Source organism: Vigna umbellata, chromosome 1 (assembly GCF_029865625.1).
Source record: "Vigna umbellata cultivar VRB3 chromosome 1, Vumbellata_1.0, whole genome shotgun sequence".
In the NCBI taxonomy this organism is placed as follows: Eukaryota; Viridiplantae; Streptophyta; class Magnoliopsida; order Fabales; family Fabaceae; genus Vigna; species Vigna umbellata.
The window spans coordinates 69,094,383-69,105,810 of NC_142165.1; positions in this window are offsets into that span (position 1 = coordinate 69,094,383).

The following is an 11,428-nucleotide window of genomic DNA, read 5'->3' on the forward strand; positions in this document are numbered from 1 at the left end:
TAATAAAAAGAAAAAGGACATGTGTAGCGCATGTGTTTAACATAGATTTAATAACTGAGTATACCAATTTTAAAAGTATTAAAATTTATTTTAAAATAATAGATTAAAAAACAAGAGTGATTTGTCAATCATTTCTTCATTTCCATGTAAGTGTATGTGATGGGTTTATACGCTAGATCTATTCATTATCATGATAGATAATCTTATCTCACTTGATAGAGATTTGATGATCAAATAATGCATTGGGTTAATTTGATTAAATGTAATCATGGTTGTTAATTTGTTCTTTTCTCTTCTTAGAAGGGATATTTTTTGTCACATGGATTAGAAATATGATTATGTAATGTGTTGATCTAGTTAAACCTAGTGATCACATTTCATTTTTTATGTCACTAAGGACGACTTTGTATCGAATGAGCACTACAATAAAATCGCATATTACCGAAGGTTTATTACCGAGGGCCATTTGCCCTTCGGTAATGTCTGCTTACCGAGGGCCGTTTGCCCTTCGGTAATGTCTGCTTGATATTCGAACCACATCTTCATTTAGCCATTCTTTGGAGAGATCCACCCGCACACATTTCTTTTTCTCTCAAAGCTTCCCTCGTCTTCGATCCATATTTCAAGTTCCTCCGCCTCAGATCTTAATCCGCCCAGCCATGGTTAGTCTCTAGATCTTCATTCTCCTGTACATTTCTCCCTTACCTCGGCCTAATCCACCAAAGAATCCATTTTTCACCGATTGTTCTATCTTTTGCCCGATTAAAACCGCTGTTCATTCCATTCCATCGATTCAATCGTTGAATCCTTTCTCTCCACCGATCAAAACATCCCAAATCCCTAACCCTAGAATGTACACCGATCAAACCATTCAATCTAGGGTTTGCCTCCGTTTTTCGTCATCCGCTGTTCTTCTTCTTCGATTAGCTCGATCTATGCCAGTTTCCATGGTTCCTCGTCGATCCGCCTCGATCTGTAAGCATTACTTCTCTCTAATTGAAGTTCACAAGATTTGATATTTGATCCCATTATGGTGGCTTTTAGAAGTTACTTAAGTGCTAACTACCTGTGCATTCCTTTTGTTAATTTGTTTATATGTTTTGATTTCCATTGCAGAGATGGATTCTTTTTTATTGTAAAACAATTTTCACTACTTGATCAGGGGAATCAGGGAAGGCAAAGTGTATATCAACTGGAACAGGTGAGATGAGATTTCTCTCTTCTCTCTATTGCTTTGGTTTGTGAAAAATGTTTCTTATTTTTCTTACCTGTGCATTGCTGTTGTAAACCGCATTAATATTAGTGAGATATTTCAAATTCAGAAAAGCTCTCAAGTTGTCTTGTAGTGATTGCGCTTGAAAATGGTTTTCATTTGTTTTTACACTGGTCAGCAGTTTCCCTTCTCTGGAATAACTTGTTTGGTGTTGATGGGTTTTCTCCTGGATCATGAAAGCACCTCTGTTAATTTTAGATGACTCAAAACCAATAGAGATTTTCTAAGGCTTTAACATTGTTATCAAATTGCGGTTATTTGGTGTATATAGTTAGAAAGAAATTCTGGACATTTTTACACGTTTTTGTTATATTCTCTTGAGTTCCTTTGTGACTAACTAGTTCACTTGGCTTCTTTGTGGTGTTTTTCTAATGGTCTTCTTAGGGAGTGTCTTTATTAGATGTACAGATAGATTGATATGCATTACATGTTTTATGTTCAAAGTTGGTTTGTTTCCTTTCATGTTATTCTGATTTTACATTTTTTTCTTCTATTTATTAAAACAAAAGAACACAGATGCTAGTAGAGGTGGTTGGTGAAGTATATTGGATGATATGGTATGCTGGCGTGTAAGTGTAAGTAATAAGTTCTATATGAAATAGAGACGAATTGGGGTGTGTTTGTTTTGTCTGGTTTTTGACCAGATTTTGTGTCTCTAAATCTTGGTGCAAGTTTGTTTGAAGTTTCTAAACATGTTTCAAGTTGTACAAACTCTGATTAACCACTGATTTGTCAAAAGCATAATTGAGTTGATTCAAAATTCTGTAAACCAGTGCTGTCACAACTTATCTAGTATCTTTTTGCACCGTGCTTATAGTCTTTGTTTGGTATTAGGTGCTTCAATTCTGCTAGCTGTTTATCTGTAGTTAGATGTAGTGTTTTTAGGCATTCTTTGAGTCTTTAGTTGAGCTATCCAGCTTTGAATGCACTACTTTCTCAATTCTCCAACAGTTTTAGTTCATTTTTCTGCACTTTTAGCAACTGCAACCTTGTTTTGGTGACTCTGCCTATTTCAGAGCATTTTAAACATTTGTGCAAGTGTATTTCCCCATTTGAAACTTGTTTCAATTGTTGCCTTGGTCCATTTTCATTAAATCTGCAAAATCATAGTTTGACTTCCCATTTTTGTTTGAAATTTGGAACTCAACAACTGATAGTGTGATTCAGTAGATTTTGGCACAATTTGGTTGTTTCTATACATATATTTGGTGCATCAAAGTTCATCTTTACTGTTCCTTTGGTTACTTTTGCACCATTTCACCAAATTACATCTTCCTACCGTTTTTATACATATAGCGCCCTGTTTCTATACATATAGCGCCCTGTTTTTTTTTTCGCCCTTCGGAAATTACCGAAGGCTTTTGCCCTTCGGTAATTACCGAGGGCCAAAAGACTTCGGTAATTACCGAAGGCTTTAGGCCCTCGGTAATTACCGAAGGGCAAAAGCCCTCGGTAAATGTTAGCGACAAGAGATTTACCGAGGGCTCTTTGGCCGTCGATAAGCCTTCGGTAATTACCTTTTACCGACGGTTTTGGACTGTTTCCGAGGACTTCTGGCCTTCGGTAATGCCTAGTGGAGTTGGGTTTAATAATGAAGAATGACTATTATCTTCATTTTTATGAAGTGCATATAATATGTTTATTTGATGAAATTTAATCATGATTGCTGCTTTTCTTTGTGATGACCTAACACATTAATATTTACAGACGGAGAAATATGAAGATGTAAAGTAAACTAAGAAGAATAGGTTAAATAAATATAACTTCACTATTAGTTTTTGTTGTACATTCATTTATGCTTATAAATATATGTTTTTAGAAAGACATCTATATGAAATATCTAAATAAATCCAATTAGTTTATTATATCAACATAATATTTTCAATCTATCTTATTAATTTAATATTTTAAAATAAAGTTGCAAATCTTTTCAAATATATAAAATTAAAATTTGTGTAATTTGATGAATGGTAATTTTACATTCAATAATAGTATTAGTCATATTAATTATTATATTTTAAGAAACTAACTAATTGAATTATGATTAAAATTAGTATGTATATAATTTATTTTTTATAATATCATATTTATATATGTTTACTAGTTTTATAATTTTTCTATTAATAAGGTAATATTTTTTATAATTTTATTTAAAAATATTTTTTATGTATATTTATAAATAATTAGATAAAAAATAATATAAACAAGATTTAAATCTAACTCTTCTTATTAAAATAAAGAATTTACAAACACTTTAAATTCAATTTTAGAATTTACAAACACTTTACAAACTCTTCTTATTAAAATAATGAAAACGAACACACACACATATATTGGAAAATATTTTAATTTTAATTTTTAATCGTGCGAATGTTAAATGAAAGTGATACTTTGCAATTAAATGAGACTATACTTTCCTTAAATTAAGAAATTATGTCTTTTTCCATTAAGAATTAATAAGCGAATATGTAGCCATTGAAGAAGCTTGTCCACATCTCAAATGATTAATCTCCACAACTAAAGAAATCAATTAAATTGGTTGAGATAACACACATTAGAAAATATGAAGATTTTAAAGTCACTTTCTGTTTTACGTGGTCTTTTTTTATTTTGTTTGGGTGGAAGTAGAGGAACAAGGTTGCGTGAAGATTGACGTTGTAATTGTTTGAGGTGGTTGGAATGGTTATACCCACAGTTATGCCAATCTTTCTAAATTTGTAGGCAGACAACTAATGCGTAGCATATCATTGTCTATTCCTAAGACAACCACAGTCACTTTCCCTTTCTTTTATTTCATCACATGCTTTCCTATCACGTCAAATTTTCAAAATTTACCTTGCCCTACATTCACAATATAATTCATCACATGTGAACTAAAAAATAATAGATATATTTTAACTTCAAAGTTTTTATAGTATCATTAATTAAGTTGAAATAATAGCCTAAACTATATAATTAATATAATAATAAGATCAACATTTTACATGCAATTTGGTAGAAGGTTTTCCCTCGTTGAATTTGAGTAGTTTTCAAGTTGTGCCACCAAATTGATAAACTCAACTTCATTTAATTATTTACGAAACTATTTCCTCTTAAATCGTTAAAGATTTTATGTCAATAAAACATTGAAAATATTTGTTTAACATATTCTATTTAAGGAAACCTTTTAATGTTTTAGAACTATCTTTTACATAAATACAAAATTATATTCATTTATTATTTAATATATATTATTTATAATAGTAGATTATAAATATTTGATATTCTATCATATTTTATTTTATATATAGACTATACATATAAAATAAAATAACAATTTTTTTTCATATTGTTATCATGACCTTAAAGTCATCTAAATAAATTTAGAATTATTTGAAAGGAAAATGTGAAAGCAATTAAAAGAATTGATATATGAAAGCGTTAAATTTGATAAGAAAATTTGAGTTACAAAAGATGAAATAATTTGAGGTAACTGAGGAATACTCCATCAAATAGTTTGATATTTTCAATAAGATAAAATTATTAGGTAAGGAGTTTTTAAATTCTAGACTTGACGAGAAAATTCTAATAATGAAGTTAGAGGGATATAAAAATCTATTACTTTATTGAAAAACACAATATCTGTTTACAATTACTTTGACAGAAGTTATGCATGCCTTGTAAGAACATGGGCAACTAAGATCGGTGAGAGAAGATAATGTAGTTGGAGCTACTTTACATCTTACTGACAAAAATGTTTTCAAAGTTAAGAGTTACAAAAGGAGAAAGTAAAATTCAAACAACAACACATGTGTTTCTTCGTCTTGTCTATATTGTAAGAAAAATAATCACGAACACAACAAGTGTTAGTGGAGGCCTAAAGCAAAATACCATAAATGTTGTCAATTGGAATATGTAAAAAAGATATGCAAATTCTAACATCTCTAAGAAGATACCAAGATTTGTAGAGGACAAATCGAAATATTAACTACTTATTGTAACATCATGTCCAATTTACTTATTTTAATACATGATTTTGGCACTTAGATTGAATGAAATGAACTATCTTTGAGTAAATTAATCCTAATTAACTTATAATGAAGAATGTTATATGGGAAATTGGTTTAGAAAGAAACTAATATGCTTTTTATTATAATGTAGCACTTTTGCAATACTACAAGAATTGTGCAGCTCAGTTCTAGAATTGAGGTTGAAGCACTAAAAGGTAGTTTAGAACAAGTCAAAATGGTCTGCGCAATTGAAGTAAAAAACATGACACTAAAGCCAAGGAGGAAACCCTATAAAGTAGGAAACCTTAAAAAATGGATCTAAAGAGTTGAAGCTTCACCAAGAAAGGTTGCAATTGAGAGGAAACCCTCTCAGGAAGAAAACCTCAAGGCTAGATCCTCAAAGCAAGAAGCTTTAGCCATAAGAAAACCTTGCATAGGAGAAAATCTTAGTGTTGAAGAGTTGAACATGGAGTTGAAGCCATAACTGTATTTTCTATAAAAACATAGTGTTACTCTTTTTTAAGAGCTTCTTCTTGAGGTTTTGTTCTTAGGATTTCTCTTCAAACTTATTGTAATATCTTAAGAGAGCATGAGATGGGAAACTATTGCATATGCTTGCAAGGAAGATCATCAACATGAGTAGCTAAACTCTCTTACATTGTAATATATTCTGATTATTTGTACTACTACTACTTTATATATAAAATTATTGTTATTCATTGTTAATGATTTGGTTTATGTTTTTATGCTTGGATGAATTGATCAATCATCTATTTGTTGGAATAAACTTAAATTTTAGGGTTTTATTAATAATTTTGTTTAAATCTTATTTTATTAGTTTTTGGGTCTAATAATATTTATTTTGATTTGATAGAGATAAAATAGGGATACGTAGTTATGATTTTAGGTTTATCTATGTACAATATTATTTTATGATAGATTAAGTAGATTTTATTTTTAAGATAGTTGATATTTTATTTTCAGATTATATTTTTATTCCCGTAATATTGTAAGCGTCACGGCTATTTAAGACTCAATTTTAGGAAAATATCAGAGTGTGTGTATCGTCAGATTTTCTTAATAGTGGTATCAGAACTTTATGCTCTGAGTACCGAGAGAGAGGAAAAGAGAGAGATGAGAGAGTCAAACACCGTGAGAGAAAAAGTGAGTGCTTGATTTTTTTTAGAGAGATGGCAAAGGTTGTCAATAGTATGAGTGTGCCACAATTGACGAGAAAAAATAATTATGATAATTGGTGCCTATAGATGAAGGCGTTATTGAGATCCCAAGACATTTGGGATATGGTGGAAGACAGCTATGTTGAACCTGATGAAGATGAACATCAAATGATGGAAGATATAACCGTGTTAAAGAAATCACGTGCAAGAGATGGGTCAGCATTGTATTTCCTCTACAATGCAGCAGATGAGTCCGGATTCGAAAAAATAGCAAATGCTAAATCAGTAAAGGAAGCATGGGAGATATTGGAGGTTGCGTATAAAGGTGACAACCGCGTTAGACAAGTCCGAATACAAGCTCTCAGAGGAGAGTTTGAACAGTTGAAGATGGAGTCCAAAGAGCATATAATCGAGTACATAACTCGGGTGGAGAAGGTCGCCAACCAACTCGACAGGAATGGAGAACAAATGTCATCTAGTCGGGTTGCGGGAAAAATTTTGAGATCCCCTACAAAAGATTTTGAAAGTATTATGTGCGCCAAAGAAGAATCGAAGGACTTGTCATTCTCATAGTGAATGAACTTGTTGGGTCATTAGAAGCCCACAAACAAAGGAGAAGGAGTTGGGATGATCAGGTTGAACCCGACGATCAAGCATTATAGGTAAAGTTTGACTCGAATAAAATTCGAATTACTTAGAGCCGAGGTCCTGGCGGTAGAGGACGAGGAGGCCAAGGACGAGGTGGATATGGCCGAGGTAATTTTGAGAATGATAGAGAAGAGCAAACCGGTCTATAGAATTGGCGTGACCGAGGACAAGGGAAAGGTCGAGGAGATTGGTCAGAAGTTGAGTGTTTTAAGTGTGGCAAGTATGGCCACTATGCAAAAGAGTGCAGATCAAGCAAGTGCTACAACTGTGGCAAGGCTGGCCATATTGCAAAGTATTGCAAGACCAAGATAAAGGGGGAGACTAATCTCGTTACTGAAGATGCAGAAGAATAGTGTGGAATTCTGTTAATGGCAAAGAGCTCAGATGTAGTGGACATGGAGAGCCTAATCCCAACAATGGATGAAGTAATCTCGGTAAAGGATGCAACAATTGTGGAGAACAAAATCCTGGAGAAAGAACTCAAACAAAAAGATGAAGAGATTCAGCAGATAGGGAGGCTTCTAGATGAAGCTAATGAGATTATGAATAAACAAAGGGTTGAGCTTGAGGAGTTGAAGAAGGCAGATGTTGGACCATGCTTGAAATCAAAGACTGATAAGATTTCTACCAACTCGGTATGGTATCTAGGTACTTGGGCAAGCAATCATATGTGGAGGCCAAATTTGTGTCTTTCAAAGATGACTCCAAGGTGGCTGTGAAAGGGCGTGGAACAATCCGACATATGTAGAAGAATGGACGAGTTGAAGAGATTAGGGATGTTTACTATGTTCCGGAACTGAAGATCAATATTTTAAGCATGGATCAGTTAATTGAAAAAGGTAATTCAATTTAAGCGAAGAAGAACCGGTTGTATGAACTAGAGCTGAAAATCTTGGAGAGAAGATGTTTGAAGAAAAGTATGAGTAGCAAGAGCTTGGGTCTAATAATATTTAATTTGATTTGATAGAGATAAAATAGGGATACATAGTTATGATTTTTAGTTTATCGAGGTATGATATTATTTTATGATAGATTAAGCAGATTTTATTTTTAAGATAGTTGATATTTTATTTTTAGATTTTATTTTTATTCCCGTAATATTGTAAGTGTCACGGCTATTTAAGCCTTTAATTATCAATGAATAGTAAGACTCAATTTTAGGAAAATATCAGAATGTGTGTATCGTGAGATTTTCTTAACACTATTTAACTAATTTGGATTGAGTTGGAAAAATGATATTGAATTTAAAGTCGAACCAAGTCATATAATGTGTTTAGATGCTAAGAATAGATCTAATAAAGCTTTAGTTGAGTTAAAAAGTCATGCACTTAAAGCAAAGATTTGTGCATCGTGCTTAAGGAATCAACACTATGCTTGAGATCCTTAGGGTCTAAACTCAAGGAATTGGTTTAAATCTACCTTAGAAATTTTAGTAATAATGAATGATAACTATCTTATTTGATAAAACAGTAAAAGTGTAGTTGATGAAGATAGATGAAACTCAATCTCAATTCGTATTTGTTTATTGATTAATTTCAATCTTTTATTGTTTATTTAAGTCACTCATAACATTATCATCAAAATTGTTTACAGTGAATCAAAACAAAGTTAAATTACTTGAATATCCATACAAGTCTCTATTGATCTAACACTTATGTGTAACTGATCCATATTTAAAAGGATTACAACCATTAAGAGGACTATAACTTGCTTTTTTGAAGACCATGATGATGTTGCACCACTACTAATATGAATTATGTCACCTGATGTGTTTTTTTACATCTCTCATCTAATCACATTATTTGTGTATCCAACACATTTCACATAACTATATTTAGCAAAAGAAAAATTCTTAACTAGAGTACCTTATATGTCTTAGTACACTTTTACACCTTGCAAATGACATGCACAATGATCTTTATTGAATTTATAGAGGAATCTAACTTTAAGACAATGTCAAATTTTATGGTCATTAGATATCTGAAGATCCCAATCAAACCTTTATGATAAGGTTAATCTACGATTTTATCATTGTTTTCTCTTGTTAACTTTAACTTTTCTTCGATTAAAGTAGAAATTAACTTTGTAATTTTCATTTTGAATCTGCGACATACTTGCTCAATGAGACAAAATTTCCATCATTCTACAAAATAACTTCTATGCCAAGAAAATATTTCATTAGACCTAAATATGTAATCTTAAAGCATATAATTATTGGGTTGCCACACAACAACTCAAGTATACCAGCAAGTATAATGGGTAGTTTGTAGTATAACATGTGTCATATCTAAAGAGATTTGGTAGAAAGCACAATGTTTTAACTATCTTGATTGTTGATGGAAAAGTGTGATGAGATGTTTAGAAAATAGATTTATTTTGTGAAAATAGTGTATAAAACAAGTGAATTTCAGATTATTAAACTGTGTTGAAGTTTGACTCCAACACTTTTCCATCTATTGTATTAGATATATATTAAATATGATGTTGCAAATGACCAAGTTTTAGGAGTTCTCTTAAATGTAGCTTTAGGTCCATCCTTAACACCTAGAGCCTAGAATCACCAAACTTTAGTATGATTCCTTAGTGACTGCTTGAATGGATCAGTTGTATTAAGATCAAGATCCTATCTCCAGCTATAACCTTAGATCTATTCCTAACATATAAAAACATATGGGATAACTAATTGGACGACAACTTGAGTCTAGTTTCCACTCAATCTCAAGCCAGTGAAATAAGAGAGTGATAAGTTCATCCAACAACAACCATAATCAATTAATAAACTTGTGATCAAAAGAAAATATTCATAAATAAGATAGTATTGAATACAAGAGAGTTCAAAGTGGTTTAATATCACTCCTACACCTAAGAGATTTAGCTCTTAATCATGAATGGAAATAAGTTAAAACATGGAAGAAACTCCATCTCCTAGTCCTATAAAGATGTTCTTTAAATACAAAGGAAAGGTGTGAGGAGACTCTTAAAAGTCTCTCTCTAAATCTCTTTCAAAGAGTCTTAAAAGTTCTCTGAAAAGCTCTCTAATAAGTCTCCAAAAGCCCCTTAGGTGAAATCCTACTTTTATAGACTTTGATAGTGTGGTTTTAACGATGGCTTCCATGGCTCCACTCGTGAGGTTTCCTCCAAGGTGAGTTTCTACAATGGCTTAAGTTGTGTAGTTTTGGGTTGGAGCCTCCTAATATTACTTCTAGGTGAAGGATTCTTCATGGCTTGAGCCTTAAATCATGACTTGAGGAAACGTTCCAAGGTAGGTTTTTTTTGTATGGCTCAAGCTTGATATTTAGCATTGTAGTCGTACTGAAGTCAGTTTGCTTTGAAGTGCTCAAAATTTCTTTGTTTTTATTCATAGTTTAACTTTGACTCTCTAATTTCGTCAAAAACTAACAAACAAGTACAATCCGGGTGATTAAAATAGATATTTTATAGAGTCAAAACAAGATAAATTCCAAATTAACATTACAATCAACTCATATTAGGCACTTATCACTAATCACAACCTTCCTAATTTATGTAATAATATTTGAAAATCTCATATACATTATAAAGAATATTTATAATAGGCAAACAAGAAACAAAATCTCTTCTTCACAAATAATCCAATCCCTAAAAGTTGAAATGACCAAAATTCATATGTCATAACAAGTAATCTAAAGAGACAACCTAGTTTTAGAAAGAGTTTGAATAGAAATTTTAAAAATCTATGAAATATCAGATAATGATTAGACGTTTGGTGGATAATAATCTAATGGTTTAAAAATTTTAAAAATATTTTGGCAAGATGCTTAAAAGTAGTAGTTAATAACGAATACACAATTAATATATGAGGTATTACAATATTTAAAAGTTTAATGTTGGCTCATCCCGATTCTAAGTTACATCTAGTTATGGCTAGTTAAAAGCTTGATTACAAATATTATCATTATCACTTTGGATTATCTTTTTATCTTCCCATGAGATGAAAAGAAAGTATATTTTGTAACACTTTTTATTTTTTACTTTCCCGGGTATTTCTATATTATATCTCGTAGCTTATAACATAAGGTTGTTTAAAAGTTACAAGATAAAATATCTGATAAAAGGATAAAAAATATTAACATTTTTTCTCTAGGGAAAATATTTGACATCGTGAATGTTCTAAAAATTGAAGTTAATCTCTCTAGGTAGTATAATGATCTTGCACTGAAGAAGGGTTTTCAAAAACACTACATGTAAATACTTACACTTGATGTAGAACTTTAGCAAGGGTTAATAATTTTTTTATGCCATGTTTTTTTTTGTTGGATTGGTTTTATTATGTCAAGGACAACTTTTCTTTTGAATATCCT